Source organism: Monopterus albus, unplaced genomic scaffold, assembly GCF_001952655.1.
Source record: "Monopterus albus unplaced genomic scaffold, M_albus_1.0 scaffold50.1, whole genome shotgun sequence".
Lineage (NCBI taxonomy): Eukaryota > Metazoa > Chordata > Actinopteri > Synbranchiformes > Synbranchidae > Monopterus > Monopterus albus.
In genome coordinates this window covers 4,895,559-4,913,586 of record NW_018127930.1, presented here as the reverse complement: position 1 = coordinate 4,913,586, position 18,028 = coordinate 4,895,559, and the positions used below count along the sequence as shown (strand labels likewise).

Below are 18,028 nucleotides of genomic sequence, written 5' to 3'. Positions count from 1 at the left end.
ACAGTGTGATGATGATTTGTGAGGTATGTAGCATAGGATACAACACTTTCACTGAATTCATTGCTGAAAACAGTTCTTCAGTTCAATGGCTTAGAGGCCAAGTTGTCATAATTACCATCCAGTTTCCTTCATCCTCACTGGCCTTTTAGCTGATTAAACTGTTAAAGGTAGTTTCTTGCCTTACTGTTACTAATTTCTCAGCTCAAAGTGTGTTGAAGTCTCAATGCATGAATTCACAGTATCTCCTGTACACTGCAGATCTACTGTTTAAACCTGTTAAAAAAACCTAATGGCTCCATTTATCAGGTATTGAACTTTGTTGGTTTAATCTTATTATTTACACTTGCTAATGCCCTTTTTTGAAGTGTGGTTTGGCTTAGTTCTACAAATGAAGATACCTGTTTAATAACATTAATTTGCAGTACGACATGAAAATGAAGCTGTTTAAATTCAGATTTTTTTTTTTTTTGGGGGGGGGGGGAAACAAGGAGTTACTCTAGCAGCTGGCAAACAGTATTTATATATGCAGTGTCAGAGCAGTTGGCAGTAATTTTATAATATCGTACTTTTGAAGGTGAATTAGTTGAATCTTGTCTTACTTTATATATCATTCCAGTACACGGTGTAAAAGCTGTTGCCAGTTTCAGCACTGCATGTGTTTAATTCCCACTGTTGTACACTGGTAATTTACAGTGGCTGTGTTTACATGCGCACAGTTTATGTCCCATTTGAGGCCTGTTTACAGTAAATATATTCCTCGTGTATCCCAGGATCGACTACATAAGCAGAATGTTGTTATGAAAACAGGATGGCTCGTGTAAATACACATGACTGCGACTAGTTGTACACAGTCTTAGCTAATACTGTCACATTCCAGACATCTTGACTTTTCTTCAGACTGTGATAAAAACCTGATGAGGGTCTGAACTTGGTTCCCAGTGATGCTGTTGTATGTGAACACATTCACTTTTTTAAAGAACAGTAACATGAGGCCCAGACAGCTAAACAATGACTCTTAAAGCTCAGGAAAGTCACTGGGAGCTTCACATCCAGCTGATAACTCTCTGTAGGTTCAGCACTAAGATCAGCACCTGGAACACCATAACTGCGGGTCGGTAGGTTCCCTTTATGTTCCACCCAAAACATGGGCAGTTCTGTGTTTGCACAGTCTAATAAAAATGAACCAGAACGTGTGAGGCTGATGGACACACCTCAGCACAGTGAGTGACTAGTGACTGGACACAGTGAGTCATGTTGCTATAAGTGTGAATACTTGGGTGTACAGCACAGACACTGCAGATGGACACTTGTTATTCCTTACCTGTGTCTATCCTCAGAAAGGTGCTGGTGACAGTCGTCTGCTCAGCACCACTGAGCTCACAGGTGTACACTCCCTCATGGTTTGAAGATAACTTCTGTAGTGTGAGGCTGCCCGACTTTGACACACTCTTCACATGATGCTCCCACCCCTCTGACACGTTGACAAGGCCGTCAGGCCCGGTCTGGGTTAGGATGGTCTGACTGTGGTTGAACCTCCAGACGAGGCCTGTTAGAGGACTGTTTGTAGAGGTGCACTGGATTGTTGTTTCACTGTCTGCTGTGCTGATGGGACCTGAAAGGAAACAAGGGACAAAGTGTTATTTTGATGCACTTGTGGTTCCAGGTTGACTAGTTTTAAAGAATGTTGGGCTTTGGTAACTATTTAGGGGACCATGATCCTCCACATTATTAGACTTCTAATAAAGCCTTACTTCGTTTAAACACAGTGGCTGTCCTCCTGTTTGTGTGAGTGCTGACTGTGCAGATGTAGTCCAGACCAGTCACACTGTCCGAAACTATCAGAGAGCTACTGATGCTATAGAGATGCTGTTCAGTCTGCTGGACTGTGGTTGTGTTCTCGAAGGTCACATTTTTAAACTTATTTTGAATTGGTTTAGTCATTTTACACCTATTTCTTTTTTTTTTTTTTTTTGCATCTGTTGTGTCTTTTTTTTTTTTATTTTTTTTATTTTTTTTTTTTATCTTACTTGCTCACGTCTTCAATGTGAGGGGAAATGTATGTTCGTAAATATGCTGTAGATCACCACATGAAGGTTTAGATTATAAACTTGATAGCTGACTTCCTCTTTCACAGGGTGATGTACTTTAGCAAAACCAAATTGAAAGATTGACTGAAATCTCAAAAGTAGATGATGGTCCTGCAGGACAATCTTGTTTTTCTATTTGTTTGACCCAGGCAAACCATGAAGGATGCATTTTAAGGAAGGCCTGTTGTTTTTTTGTTTGTTTGTTTTTTTACCCAGACTTAAACCAGCCAAATGCTGTGATGTTTTTCTCTCTGTATGTATATCTACCTGTACACTTTTTTTTGTTTGTTTGTTTTGTTAGGGGGAAAAACTTGGCAGGACATTGCCAAAGTCCATATTCATGCTAATATGAGAATGTAATGTTTCCTCTTAAGGATGATGTGTCATTGCTAACCCACATATTTGTTCTATGCAGAAACAATACTCCGAAACATTTCGTTATTTTTATTCCTTTTTTTTTTTTTTGATTGCTAAACATACTGTTTTATGCATATTGCCAGGGTCCAGCAAAAGTCATTGTATCCACTTTTGTACCCCATGACCGAGACCAAATGAGGTGTCACATAGGCTTTATCTACACATCCTGAGGGTCCACATCCCTGTTACTGATTACATATTGTGGTTCTTGTTTTTTTTTTTTTTTCCCCCTCCTTATTGTGATGACAATTCTGTATCCCCAAACAGGCCTCTTCCTGATGAATTTCTAAGAAGGTGGCTTTTTGGAGAAAGTAAAGTTTTTACATCACTAGTGATACTATTGTGTAGTTGTACTAATATTTTACCATACATGCTGTTCCTTTTTCTTGCTATCAACAGTGTACTCCATTAGACAAGCTGTTAGGATTTCTGTCTCCTTCAGACACTATGCTCTTCATAGGCTTTCCAACTATTCTACCTACAGTATACATACAACTTCTTCCAGTGTACTCAAATAAAGCTGTTTTAATTCAACTGGAGATTGTGTCATCCTGGTATTTGCAGGTCTTGGAAAGTACAGAACAAAACCTTTTATTACTTTACTGAGCCATGAGGCGCCATATGTTCCCCAGTTTTCACATGTTGTAAGAGACTCCTATACAACTATTAGCTGATCAACTTGTAAAAAAATTTCAGAATAAAAGCTTTTCATTTTGTTCCTCTGATAAAGTACATAACCACCTTAATATCATGTCTGTCTTCGGGAGGCAACTTGCTATTCACAGTCTTCTCTTACATCAATGTCAGGTCAGTACAGGGCGGAGCTTAAATTAATTAGGCTCTTGGGTACCAGGTGTGGTCAAGAGAAGGGGGAGGCAGGTAACTTCTGGCGGACATTTTGAACTGGCATTTAGATTAAGCTAGCAAGAGCCCAGGTCGTCTTTCCTCCATTTGCTGATTAGTTTTGTTCTTGTTGAATCCACCAGTAAAACCTGAAGGACAACACATCCTATGGTTGGCTCCTTTTGTGGGGACATGCTCGCAGCTATGCCAACTTGGAAGTAAGTCTAAAAAGATTTCTCTCTAACCTCCCTCCATAAACAACAGCCATGCAGACTGTAGGTTAAGAACAAATCATAGGCTTCTAGATAGGAGAGACAGATTTGGTAGACTAGGTCTTAACCTTAACTGTGATTGGGTATAGAGCATTCATTTACATTTGACTTTCAAATTTCATGATGCAATATTCACAAAGCCTTTGTTTTCTGTAAGCATAGGTAGAAGTGTGTCTTCCTCTGCATACAGCAGCCTCTATATGTTGAATTCCATGAATAGATGCACAGTTTAGGAGTTATTAGATAGCTCATTTTTGTTTTATATCTAAAAGGATGGTCCTAGATATACAGTTGAATGTTGTGTAAACATTCATGTAACAAGTTTTGGCAGTTGTGTGACTGGTGTACTTGGTGCAATATGTTATATACTAATAGCCAGTAGAGGGCGGTAGAAGCGCATTAATAAAGGGCTTCTGAGTGAGAAGCAGGGTATGAGTTGAAAGCTTAAATTGGGTTATTCAAATATGTGCTGATTAGAACAACGACATGATCTTTATATACAAACTATTCAGGTGTGCTGAACTCGTACCTTTTAATCCTTAACACAGCACTACACCATGTTTGACCAGTGTAAACCTGTCTTTATATTTTGTCAGTGTTATCTCTTTACGTTAACAGTTGCTATATACGAATATGTAGGCCTATATATTCTTTTTAAAGCGATGGATTCCTCATTTCTGTTCTATATATGTATATATGTGTATGCCACTTTATGTGGCATACACACAGCTGAATTATATCTCTGAAACAATAATTGACAAATAACAAATAAATAAAATGTTAATTTCTCCTGAATTATTTAGATTTGTTTACTGTCAGCCAGTGAAACTTTTAACCCCTCCCTTATGCACAGTGCAGTAGGCTACTTAGTGAAATGGCGGCCTTGCAGTTAAACATCCCAGAGACATTAAAACACATTAAAAACCCTTGCAGTTAAGAGGTTTGGTGAATTTGAGGTGAGCAATCTTTGAGAGTGAAGAGATTGTGTGTGTGTGTGTGTGTGTGGTTTTTATTTACTTTATCAGGGACAAACACATTAATTGATGTCACTGTGATGTACATGGGCCAAGTTTAGTCAAATTTCCCTGTTTATCTGCAGCACCTGGATTGTCTCTTTGAATGTGCTCCTGCTTTTACACATTTAAAAATATGCATTTTGATGCATGTGCAAATACTAAGTACTTGATCTTTACATTTGCATCTGTGTTATAATGCCATGTGTGTGCAAAGTGTGTTATTGCCTGCCAGAGTGAGTACTCTGACCCACTTGCTCTCCATTACTAGAGCATCACTAAGTTGTTGTTGTCCTTGATGCTCACCCCTCCTTTCTTATGTTTTGGCCTTGGGTCTCATCCATTCCCCTGAGCCCTATTACAATACAGAGCAGTAAGCATTTCCCAAACAAATTAATACCATATCCTGAGTGTACCTAAACTTTCTGGAAGTGTGATATAGACTGGTAATGGTGGCAGTTGTTTTTATCTCTTGTGGTTGCAGAAGGGATTTCAGTTTATGTTTATAGACACAAGCACGTTAATTCCTGTGACTGTGGCGTCTGCTCTTTGGACTAGATATCGATCGGGCGCGCTGTAACCCTACCATCTCAGGCTGCGGCTGCAAATGCAAAATGCTTTCCAATAACTGAGTGTAATTCAGGGTGGCAAATTACAGTCAGCACTGCACCCCTTCAGTTTTTGCACACACATCATTCTACACTCAATAATCTATAAAGACAAAATGAAAACATGTTTTTAGAATTTTTCGCAAATGTAACGACAATCAAAAACTGAAACCTCACATTTACAAAGTACTTAGACCCTGAATTCAGTACCATGTGGAAGCCCCCTTTGGCAGCAATTACAACTTTGACCCATCTTTGGTAAGTCTGTACAAGCTTTGCACACCTGCATACTTTGTAGTTATTCATTCAATTAAATTTTATTTGTATAGCACCAAATGAAAACAAAAGTCATCTCAGGACACTTTACAAAGTAAGGTCTAGACACTACAAGAGAGAGGAGACGCACAGTTAATGACTTGTAATGGTGGTGTGTAGATGCCAGCCAATGAGAAGCATCACCGTGCTTCAGCATGAGGATGGCGTTAGCCAGGTGATGAGCAGTGCCTAGTGTTCAGCTCACATAGAGCTTGGAGTTCTGGCCAAAGGGTTCAATTTTTGTCTCATCACAGAGTCTTTTTCCTCATGCTCTGAATCATTTAAATGTCATTTGGCAAATTCTAATTGGGCTGTCATATGTCTTTTAAAGTGTGTTCTGTCCAGCCTTTCTGCCATAAGGGCCTGATTGATGGAGAGCTGCTGAAATGTGTCCTTCCTGCAGGTTCTAGGAATAGGAAAGTTCTGTTAGTGACTGTTGTGATCAAAGCCCTGTTTACTCAATTTGGCTGGACAGCTGACTCTAAAGTCCTGGTTTTTCCAAGACTTTAGAGACTATGATAGACTGTCAACCTGTCCGGTGTGTACCCCATCTACCACCCAGGTGTCAGCTGGGTCCCTCCACAACCCTTCCCCTGATGATCAGTAGAGCTAATGGATGGAGGTTTTCACTTTGGCACTATTGATTCTGTCTTGACTGATGGGCAAAAGGGCAATTTTAATCATTTAAAAATTTAGAACACAAAAATGTGCAAAAGGTGAAAGGATCTAAATATTTTCTAAAGCCACTGTATATCTAAGGTGGGAATCCTACCTGTCGCTTGTCCCTGTTTGCCGTTATTGGTTCCTGGTGATGTACCAAGTCCTGACATACGACCTGCACTGTGACCCCAGACTGTCATCTATCATTAATATGACTTTTGTTTCTGACGTTGTTTTTGTGCCATTGTTTTCTGGCGTTCTGGGGTAAGGTTCCTTCCAGGGTTCCTTACATTTCACCTACCTTCCCCCTCGATTTCAAACTTTAGACATGCTGCTTGCTACTGTATGTAGGGGTTGGTGGTCTTTTTTTTTTTTTGTTGTTGTTGTTTTTTTTTTGCTTCCTGGATAGGGTTAAATGGATTGCACCTAGGGGACAGAGGATATACGTGTGGACAAACTCTCTTCACTTGCTGACTTTAGGTCTTAGAAAGGCATGTGTGTGTGTGTGTCTGTGTGTTTGGGGATCATAGGACCTGAAGAGGGGTAGTCATGTATAAGTTATGTCAACTAATTAAGACTGGGCCCTAACCTATGGCTGACCCTGAAGAAATAACAATGCACCATCTAAAAGCTTTTGTACTTGTGTACCTGTGGCCTCTTGGCCACATTAGAGTGTTGGATGTCCTGCGCATGTGTGTTCTGGCTGACTGGTAGTGCGGGGCTACCTTGATCCTGTAACTGGAGCATGAGGAGAGAAGAAATGGGAGAGCAAAGAGACAAGGACAGTGAGAGAGCAAAGCAGAAAAGAGAAGGGGGGGAAAAGAAAAAGTGCCTCTTCAGTGAAAGAAAGTAAGTGAGAGGCAGAAGGCTGGCCCGTGTAATTAGGCCTAAATGAGTTTTCCACTGACTCAGTGGGTCGTGCGATGCAGTGCTGGGACACAAACTGTAGGTCATCGAGTCAGGGAGACGGCATGCTGTAGTCGTATGAAGAGAGGGGCCACAGTAAGGGACTCAGGAGCTGTAGGCCTCTGGTCACGGTTTACAGGAGAAATGCACAGTGTCAGATTTATTACTTTTACTTTAGAGCTGTACAAAAAGATTTCCATAAATAAAATGAGGTCCGACTAAGTTTTTATTAACACCAAACTTGGATTGTGCACCTGCATTGTGTACTTGGTAGAGTTTCACTTCACATGAGCGATATCATTTCAAAGCATCCTTAAAAGCCTGTGGCCAACAGGAACCTCTGAACTACTTAAGATTCTTTGCCAGGGCTTTCCGTGTAAACACCATGAAGCAAAGGTTCCAGCTGTCGTAAGAGCATTGGGTGCCTGCTGTGTGTCTGTGTACAGAATGTGTTCCAATTGTGGTAAGAAGAAGAAGCTTTATTTTATTGTAATGTACAACGAAATTTTGTTTGGAGCCGAGAGCCTCGGGCCGCTGCATGCATACATGCCGCCATCATGGGCAACTTGGGGGGTTCAGTGTCTTGCCCAGGGACGCTTCAACATGTGGACTGCAGGCACCGAGATTCGAACCCCCAACATTCCGGTTGGGAGATGACTGCTCTACCCACCACTGTTGCCCCAGGTAACTGTCCTTATAAAATAGTTAACTGATAATAATAAAGAACATGTTAATATAATTTACAGTGCTGATTACTTGATGCTCTTTGCATTCGGAAAAATAATTTATCTCTGGCTTATCTTCAACATGCAGTGGACAAACTGAAACAGCTGCAGCACTAAATCCAACCAGCCTGTTTGTCCCTACTTGCAAATCATGCTCCTGAGACATCGTAAAATGTTAAAGGTCCATACTTGATGGCCTAGGTCCGGATATGTCACTGTTAAAGCCATTATGTAAACCACAACTAGTCCACTTCAATTCCATTCAGCTGCTTCTTCAGATTGAGATCACTTTGCCACAGATCAATTCAGGAAGTATAGTTCAAACACATCTTTTATTCTTGTTGGTCACCCGTGAGATCTAATTTATCCCAAAAATGATTCAGCTAACCACAGGCCATTAAGATGAACTAGCAGGAAGTGTGTTTGTGGTGGAATAACATCACCGTCACCCACTCATGAACTGCACTTGGGTTGGGTTCAAAAGGTCACTGGATAACAGTGGTGGTCGTTTGGGAGATGGGGCCACTCTTGAAGAAGGTTGTACGGTGATAAAGTTGTACTTTTGTGTTGGCTCATCTGGATGGGAAATATGAGACTTGGTATGGAAACAACTCAGCAAAATCTGAATACTTCCCACTTTTTTATAGCACAGTTTGTTTTCCAGTTTTATTATACATGTCAGTTTTACTGTGGTAGGGTGGGTAGTGTCAGACATTTTGACTTGTCACAGTGAAGCATAGGTGTAACTAATAATATTAATATTTGCTCTTGTCTATTTATATGTACCAGTAAGCCAGGGAGCTAGGTGGCGCAACAGAATCTTAATGGAAAGCAGCCATTTTTACTGTTATTAGTTACAATGTTAGTGTTGGTTTTGAAAAAGCTCTATAACAATCATGTTGTACTGTGAAATACTGGTACTGCTAGGGTACAGTCATCATCTCAAGGCCAAAAGACATATGGCATGTAGCACTCCCTCTTGTATTGCTTTAATAATACAGATTTTTAGAAAATCATTAAACATGTAAAACCACTAATCAAGTAGTTAAAAAGTATTAATTCTAATTAGTACTAATGTTGTTTGTCTTTTATCGTTTAACTCAATTTTGATTACACTTTTTTGGATTGGTAATTTCCCTCATGTTTAATTTAAAGCAATACTTTGATTGCATTTTCATTGTTACATTATCAGTTGTTATGCATGCTTTTATTTTGAAAGGAACTATGATGTCAAAAGAACAAGGGAACCCCTGTGTCTGCTGTGCAAGGTAGATTTAAGTTGGGATATCCAAGTCAGATTATGATTGTGGAAGTCAGTGAAGCTGATGAAGTGTCTCAGCCTCTGCAGAACAATCCAGACTTTTCACAGGATCTCATGGACCTGTTCTTTGTCCACAAATTTTCTTGTTTCATGTTGTAACACCTGGCTTGTTTTTCCTCACAGTTGATATCTTGTTAGTCTTCTTGCAGTGAGATGCAGCAGCACGTGCACACACACACACACACACACAAACATATGTTCACACCTTTCCTTATCATCACACACCTCCACCCTCCTATTATCCCTCTTTTCTCTCCCCTACATGTGCTACGTGGCAAGGTGTGTGTGGGGTTATGAAAACAGTTAGGCTTAATAATTGATGTTCTGCGTTTCAATCAATTTCACCACAGTGTTAGGCTAATTAAGGTTAGTTCCGTCCTCCCAGGGGCTGTGCATGTATGTGTGTAAGTGAATGAAGGAGTGTGAGAGAGACTTGGTGTGTTTTCCTGCTCCTGAGGGCTCAACGCTCCATTTTATATCTCGGAATACATGGGAATTCTCTATTTCAGGAACAAGAGATCAGAGATGGGGTTTCTCTCTCACTCGCTCTCTCACTCACTTGCGCTCTCTTTTCGCTCTCTTTCTCTCTCTCTCTGTCTTGCTCTGTTCTACCCCTCTCTTTCCCCAGGCAGGATCCTAAATGCAATTAACACAGCCGCTTTACTGCCTGCTAATTATTAACACACACACTCATCACCCACACTCTCTTTCTCACACGCACACACACACAGGTACTGTACAGTATACACACACACACACACAGTGGAAATGATTATTTTATGCTGGACTAATTTAAAGTTTATTGACGATTGTTTTAATTAATTAAATAAGAAAAGTACAGGCTTAAAACATCAGGCTGCCAGGTGGGCACTGCAGGCGTTTGCATATGAAAGTAATAATTATCCTCTTTGCGTGTGTGTGTGTGTGTGTGTGTGTGTGTGTGTGTGAGATTGCTCACCTACAACATCGTGTGTGTGTGTGTGTGTGTGTGTCTGTGTGCATAGTCCACACAGCAATACAACCTTAAGGTGTGTGCGAGTGCTGGTCTGTGTGAGTGTGTGTTAATGAGTCTTTAAATCCTCTCTGCCAGTATTTAACATTAACTGGAATAACTAGAGTTCAATTAAGAAGCAGAGATTGCTTTATGTACAGCAGATTTGTTTCTATTATTTAATAGTTGTGGCTGGGCCAATACTTTCTAGAGGAGGTCGGACAACAGAGTTTAATTTGTTTTAGTATTAGTGATAAATTTGGTAAATGTCAACTACAAGTAGCTGCATTCTGTTTTGCTGCATTGGATCAGCCTCTACGCATTGTTGTGCATTGCTGATTCTGAATCTGCTGTATTTTGAGCAATAATATTTTTATATCGCTGTTTCAGATCTCTCTGTATTCTATCTTTTCAAAGAGCCACACTTTGCCTTCTAGGGAAGTATCACTGTTTTACAGCAGTGCTCTGATTGGAGCTTTTTCACAGAAGATGACTTGAAATGTCAAATTAGGAAAAGAACAGATGTACACAATAAAATTGATGATTGCTTGCTGTCGTTTAGCTCTTTCAGTTTCGAAGCCCTGGTTCACTGTCACGCTGTCATGGCATACCGAGCCATGTGAATAGAACAGAGCTGTCTTTGTTGTTAATGTGTTAGTGTTATAAGTAACACCTGTGCCTTTGCTACAGTAGGGCAGTCCAAATGTGTGCTGTGTAACGGGCCAGTTGGTCCTGTCTGGAAGCAGTCTTTTTTTAAAATATTACAAATCATGACCACCTGTGTGATGAATGACTTTGTGTGTATACTGTATGTTCCCTGTGCTCTATGGTGTTTACAAATTCCAATGAGGATATTTGTAATAATGAAACATTGTAATGTAACATTTATTGAAAACATTTGTAACATACCATTTGTTATAGCAAGTGCCGTCTATGCAATACATGCAGTATAAAGTATTGTATGTGCTAATGACACAAAATAGACCATTGCCTCAAAATAATTTTGTATCAGCAAATTTTACTGTTGACCTTCGTTTACTTACATGTGCTTATGAGAACTTTGGATTCTTTTCTCTTGCACATCCCATGATTATATCAACATCACTTCAGTATTAGTGACCACAATGAAAATGAAATGGATATGGAGAAACACTGAAGAAAAACATGCAAGACAGATGTAAGATGATTGGCTGTGTGCTGTGAAGAATTGGTCTAGTACTGTTTTTGTATTTGAAGAGTGCACAGAACCCATGTGTGACCTCGAGTAACTAGACATCAGGTGTGTTTGTTTAGTAACGTCAAAGGAATAAGGAAAAAGGAGAACCAAACAAAGGACTGTAATATAACTAAAAGATGAAAGAGAGTGAATGAACAGTGAAGGACCTCGTATGAACATGTGCTTGTGTGTGGTGGCCTCAGGTGTTAAAGTACATTCCCATTACTCTTAGGAGTTGTCAAACATAGGGCCAGAGACACAGAGCCACCATCCTCAGCTCTGCTCATCTCATTTCATTCTATTTCATTAACTTTTCTGTTAATCTTTGTCACAAATTGGTGGTTTTATTTTTCTTATACCTACAGATAGAGAGATGCACTATGGTATGTCGCTCATGACCACTGTAAGAATTTGATGGTGGAACATGCTACAGTAGCTTATAATTTTTGTAAGCTTAGTTTTAATTTGCTACAGATTGGATGGGTACTTTGTGGATGTTTCTAGAACAGTCACAGTGTGTTTCCAGTTTAAAATAAGAAGCACAGACCAACAATGGGCCAAACAAGTAACACATTTGTCCAGAAAACAAGGGTTTATGTGTCTCAACAAATTCTTGCTGTACCAATGCCTACCAAGTCAAGTGTGAATTTCATTTACGTGTAGCCCAGTATCACAAATAAAAACTTTGCCTCGTGGTCCTTTATAATGTGTAGAACATAGAACATCCTTTGTCCTAAGACCCTGGAATCAAATAAGGACGAACTTCACAAATAAAACACTAAAAAAAAATAGAGAGGGAGAGAAGTGTTCAAAGTCTAATGGAGACAGGGACAATATTGAACATAAGGGTGAAAGACGCAAATCCAGCCAGGGGACAGAAAGAGGTCTCAGGAGTGCCAATGATCCAGCACAAAGAGCCTGAGTGAAAAGAGAGGACTGGCAAGAAAATGGGGACAAAGAAAAAGGGTGAAGAGAGAGTTGTCAACAAACCAAGGGTCAGAGAAATGCAGTGGTTTTCAGATGTTTAACAGTAATCTTGTTTGCAGTACTGGGTTAAATAGATTCATTGAGACTGATTCAATGGTGTAAAAAGGCCTCTAAATCAATGATTTGAGAAAGGTTATCCACTTTTATACAGTAGATGCATAGAGCTGAGTATCATCAGCTTAGCAGTAGCATTTAATTCAATTACTGTGGATAATTAGGTCAAGATGTGAAATATAAAGAGAGAAGAGCAGAGAGCCAAGAACTAAGCCCTGGGCACTCCACATTTCACATTAAAAATAATATTATAAGAAACACGCCGAGTTCTTTCAGGTACTGTTTTAGCCAGTTGAGAGCCAGGCCAAAGTGAACATATTTGTTTTGCAGTTGGTCTAGGTGTATACAATGATCTATGGTCTATTGGTCTATATTGAGATTGTAGAAGAGAATCGAAGTGCTATGTAGGGATAGCAGCTAAGAGACGGCTGCCATTAAATAAGTTTGGCCATAGTGGCAAAACAGATCTAGAATTCTGTTTAATGATTAAGCAGAGACCTGTGCTCGTCATGGTGTGCTAGCAGTGGACATAGCATACTTGTACTGCAGTAGTACACACTTGTGCCATTTTTGTTTTTTGTGCTCTATTGTCCTGCAAGCCTACCTAGAATGTTGGCTCACTAAACCAGGATGTAGACATGTTTGACCATCTAGTTTTAGTAGAAAAAGAGAGCAACTGTTAGTTTCTCCCTCCAACAGTTGTTCATCGTGTGAGAGAGCTGATCGAATCCAAGTAATTTCAGTCCAGCTAATAATGCCGTTGATCCAAGTAATTTTTGTCAAATCTCGACAAACCACAATGTTGGAGTGTTTAATCCATTTACCATTTAATGTTCCACATTCATACTGGGAGAAATCCATTAAAAGGGCCACAGCAGTGGGGCAGCAGGAAGACATGGGTTTGGGGGGTGGGTAAGACCTCTGCCCTGAGGGCATAGAGCCATATTATGGGGTTATGGTGTGTGTGTGGGTGTGTGTGTTTACTGCTATCCCTCCTAGCCTGACCACCTTTTGTGTGTCTGTATGTGTTCAAATGAATACATGACTTTTTGAGTGTCACATATGGGGATGTGCACATGCTTTTGTGCATTTGTGTGAATGAATGAAAGTGTGTGGTTGCGTGTGTGAATGGAGGCCCCTTGGCCAGGCCATACGTTATTGATGCTCCCGCCTCCGGGTATGTCGGGGGAAATGGATGTGTGCGTGTGTGGGAGCGTGCTTGTGCATGTTTGTGTGTGTGTACTGGGGGTCACGCTGTGTCGTCAAACAGTGGCTGGTGAAAGATGGCCAGCACTGATATGATCAGTCATCTGTTGATCAAGATGTACTGCTGCCGCTTTGTCGCAGTTTCTCTTTGAATTTCACTGTTAACTCGCTCGCATTCACTTTTCTCTCTCTCTCTTTCTCACTCTTAGTGTCTTTCTTTGTCTCTTTTCATTTGTCTTTGAATTTCACTTGCTTTCTTTTTCTCTAAATCTTTGGCATTTTCAATGGATGTTACTATAATTACAATCTAACACTTTGCTTTGTAGATGTAATAAAAATGTTTTGAGAAGGAAATGAATAAAAAATAGAAAAAGCTAAATAAATCTGTATACAACAATAACAACCCGAGTGATATTTCTACTAATATTAAACAGTTTTTAAACAATAACTTTCACTTCTTGCTGTTCTTAACACCCTGCTGTTTCTTTTTCAGTTTCTCCTTGCCCCCTTTTTTCACCATGCTTTTCCATAAAATCTGTCTACCCTGTTTCCCTCTGTATTTTGCTGTTATTTTCATGTTACCTATTCCATCTTTGTCTATTTCTTTTTCTTTCTTTCCAGCATTTCAGTATTTTTTTTTTTTTTTTTTATCCTTCTGTCACTCACTGTAATACAGTCTGGCTATTGTCTCGTGTCTGATGTGTCTCTCTGATTTGACAGTATTGATGTCCATGTCTGTTGTATGTCTTTATACTCTGCAGTCCCCCCGTCGCTCAATACTGTTCTCCTCTGTCGTCTCTCCTCTCATTCTGCTGTCTCTTTCACCCTAGTCTTTTTCTTCCTTCATTAAAGTGTCGTATTACATGTACACACACAGCCAGGAAACGGTAACACACAGTCATACTCGGTTACTCACACAAAAGTTCAAATTCACATACATATGGATCAAGATGAGACACAGACACACACTTTACAAGAGAGACACTGAAACACACACACACAAACACTGCGGTAAATAGGTAATGTGCTGCAGAAACAGTGGTTAACTTTAAAACACCAGTCTAAAGTGCTCTGCTCTGCGGTGAATATCTAATGGGCTTCAGAGAGTTTGTTTTTTTTAAACCTTAAGGTGCTGTTGTTTTCTGTGGTTAAAAGATAATGGGGTTTTACTGTGTGGTTAAGAGCTGTGTGTGTGTGTGTGTGTGTGTGTGTGTGTGTACGAGCATACAGTTTGTTGCACACTATAAGATTAGCACCACCAGTGATTTCATTTGAACTCCAAACATTTAAAAATGTACATGCTCATAAGTTGCATGAATTAATGTGTTTTTCTCTCTATGTATATGATACAATGATGACCTGTCCAGGGTATTTCCCTGCCTCTCTCCTAGTGCATGCTGGGGTATCCTCTAAACCCCTGAACAAGGAGTAAGCATGAGTTTGAGTGTTTGGTTGTTTTTGTTGTTTTTTTTTTTTTCTCTTCTTTTCTAAAGCACACTAGCATTTGTCACAGAAATCCCTGCTGACACATGACCCATTCACCACTTCACATAATGTTAACATGAAGTTCAGCAGAAGTCTGGTTTAGGTCGACCCCATATGTAAGATGACGGTAAATATTAGGGAAAACCATAAAATGTCATCTTTTTAAATTAATTTGGTACTTTGACTCTTTCAGTTACCTCCATGTGCTTGAGCTTCTGTAAATAAAACTTCAGTCCTCTGTGTGTGTGTGTGTGTGTGTGTGTGTTTTGTTTTTGTTTTTTCTTTTGCTTTTTGCATCAGTGCTATTTTGGATTGAGTTTGCATTTGGTATTATAGTTTAAATAATCTTGTTCAGTCATATGTATGTATTATATGTATATTCTGTAGATGCACACTGTTCTCAGTGTAAATGCTCAGTTCATATTTACATTTAACCATTACTTTGTGTGTACAGAGTATACACTGGCACATCTATGGATGCAATAGGTCTTCTTAAATCACTCACCATTGCGTTGGTGTTGTTTTCTGTGGGAAATGGATAATGTTTTTACAATATGTGGTTAGAGTCAAGACCAGCACAGTTCAGTGTGCACTGACCCCAACTGATGCATAATGTAGCAGCACTGACCACACTGATGTATTAGTGGACTAAATGACTGTATTAATGGTGCTCAGTGCAGGGAGCGAGGGAGGCACTAAGAGGCCTGAAAAGTTCTTTAAGTGAAGGTGTGGAACAGTGATTGGCCACGATAGGGTGGGTGTGTTAGTGTGTGTGTGCGTGTGTGTGCGCTTATACATGTCTGCATATGTTTCTGAATCACTACTTGTGACGACCATATGTTTAGAAAGATCAGGGAATCAATAAGATGGGAGGATACGTTTTAAGGATTCCTGTTTTCCCATCAGTAATGTTTATCATTTTTCAATGCATCGTCCATTACTTGGAATTGTGTTGGAGTGATAACACAGATAAGAGTGAATCTTTATGCTTAAACTGATGGGGTGTCTACAAGTCCAAGTAAAAGCCAAAGTGAGTTTAATTTGATGATTTAAAGTACACCACTGTTGCAGAATATTCCAGCCAGTGGTGGTAGAAGTATTCAAACCTTTTGCTTAAGTAAACGTAGTAATCCTACAGTAAACCAAAAAGTAGTCGTTATACAGAATGGTAAATATCAAAGCCATCCCTGGTAGGCTAGTGGTTAAGGCACCACACGCTCGCCGCTGCGCCCCGGGTTTGAATCAGGGTTGCGTGAGGAAGGGCATCCGGCCTAAAACACGTGCCAAATGTCAACATGCAAGTCGTCAGTGTGACGATTCGCTGTGGCGACCCCTAAACGGGAAAAGCCGAAAGTGACTTTCTTTCTTTATACAGAATGGTAAATATCACATGAATGTACAATATATTATGCAGTGGTGGTAGAAGTATTCAGACCCTTCACATAAAGGTAGCAGTACAACAGTCTAAAAATACTCTGTTACAAGTAAAAGCCCTGCACTCATGTCACTTTGGTAAAATCACAAAAGTATTAGCATCAAAACATATTTAAAGTACTAAAAGTGAAAGTGCTCATAATGCAGAATGGCACATTTCTCAATGTATATTATAATACTCATAATTACTGATGCATTATTGTGTACTGTACATCAGACTTAATTTAGCAGCTGGTAAAGGGGGAGCTAGTTTTAACTGGCTTAATATGCATTTAATTTGAATTACTGCTGTGTAGCTTGTGAATTTTCCACCACAGATCAGAGGCCTTAGGTTTATACAGTTTTTTTTTTTGTATTAATCTAGTTCTGAAAAATATCTAAACTAAATTTATAAAATAAGTGGAGTAATAAGTACAATATTTGCCTCCAAAATGTAGTGAAATCTGAGTATAAAGTAATAAAAGGGGAATACTCAATTAAAATACAGATACCTCAAATTTTACTTAAGTACAGTACTTGAGTAAATGTACTTGGTTACTTTCCACCATTGGTTCCAGCCACCCTTTACATACCTTTTTCACATGGTTACACTAGTTTCTTAAGAAATTCTTTTGCAGATTTGTTTTCTTCTGTGCTACTTAGGTTTGTGTGTTGAATCAGACATTTGCTTATACTGTAGGTGTATGGGGAGCAGCTCTTATTATGTACGGGCATGTGTGTTCTGTGCACTTGCATATGGCTGTGTGTGGTTTCTTGACATGTCTGTCTGCTTCATGTCATTGTGTCTAACATTTGTCCCCTAGTCAAGTAACATTATCTACAATTCTTTCTTCCTGTTTCTCTCCCTTCTTACCTTTCTTCTTTCGTTGTTCCCCATCCCTCTCCATCCCTCCCTCCCTCCCTCCCTCCCTTAGTTTTTCAGTGTCTGGCCTGAGTTGTAAACAACTGTCATATCTGGCCTTCTTAAATAGCCTTCACAGTTGCGCCAGTGTGTGCAGACACACACACACCCACACACACAGAAGCGTGCACATGCACACACACCAGCATATCTCATCAATGTTTCAGAGGGAGGGCTGAGTATCAGCTAGCTATACTCCATACCTAGTCCTCACTTATTTACATCCGGCTGCCCCTGCGCCACTGAAACCTCAACAGCAACATCAATGATTCATCAGCCAATGTTTTAGCAAAATGCAGGCATTCTTTGTCGATACAGAGGAGCAGAAGAGGGAAAGAAGCAGGGAGAGGAGGGAATAGCTGGGAGGAAGGTAAAATGGATGAAGAGACATGACTGAGGAAAGAGAAATTTTTAAAAATATAAGATGGGAGTTGTAAGAATGAGAAAGATAAGGGGAGGGATGTAAAAACACATGAGATTAAATAAAGCTGAAAACATGAGGAAGTGAGATCGAGGAGAGAAGGGAAACCGAGAGATGAGGAACAGGTGAAAATAGGATTGAATGGTAAAGGGGATAGAGTAAAGGA

General features: G+C 39.8%; 1 long non-coding RNA gene across 2 annotated transcripts in view; it reads left to right on the top strand.

Moving 5' to 3' along the window:
* Positions 1-3,367: 3,367 nt before the first annotated feature.
* The window catches only part of LOC109960696 (uncharacterized), a 92,658-nt gene continuing 77,997 nt past the window's right edge, over positions 3,368-18,028 (top strand). The window contains exons 1-2 of one of the 2 annotated variants that reach the window (XR_002275038.1): positions 3,368-3,383; positions 3,491-3,565. This is a non-coding gene — a long non-coding RNA (uncharacterized LOC109960696). Of the gene's footprint in view, positions 3,384-3,435; positions 3,566-18,028 lie in introns of those variants that run through there. The other variant, XR_002275037.1, reaches the window with a different exon arrangement.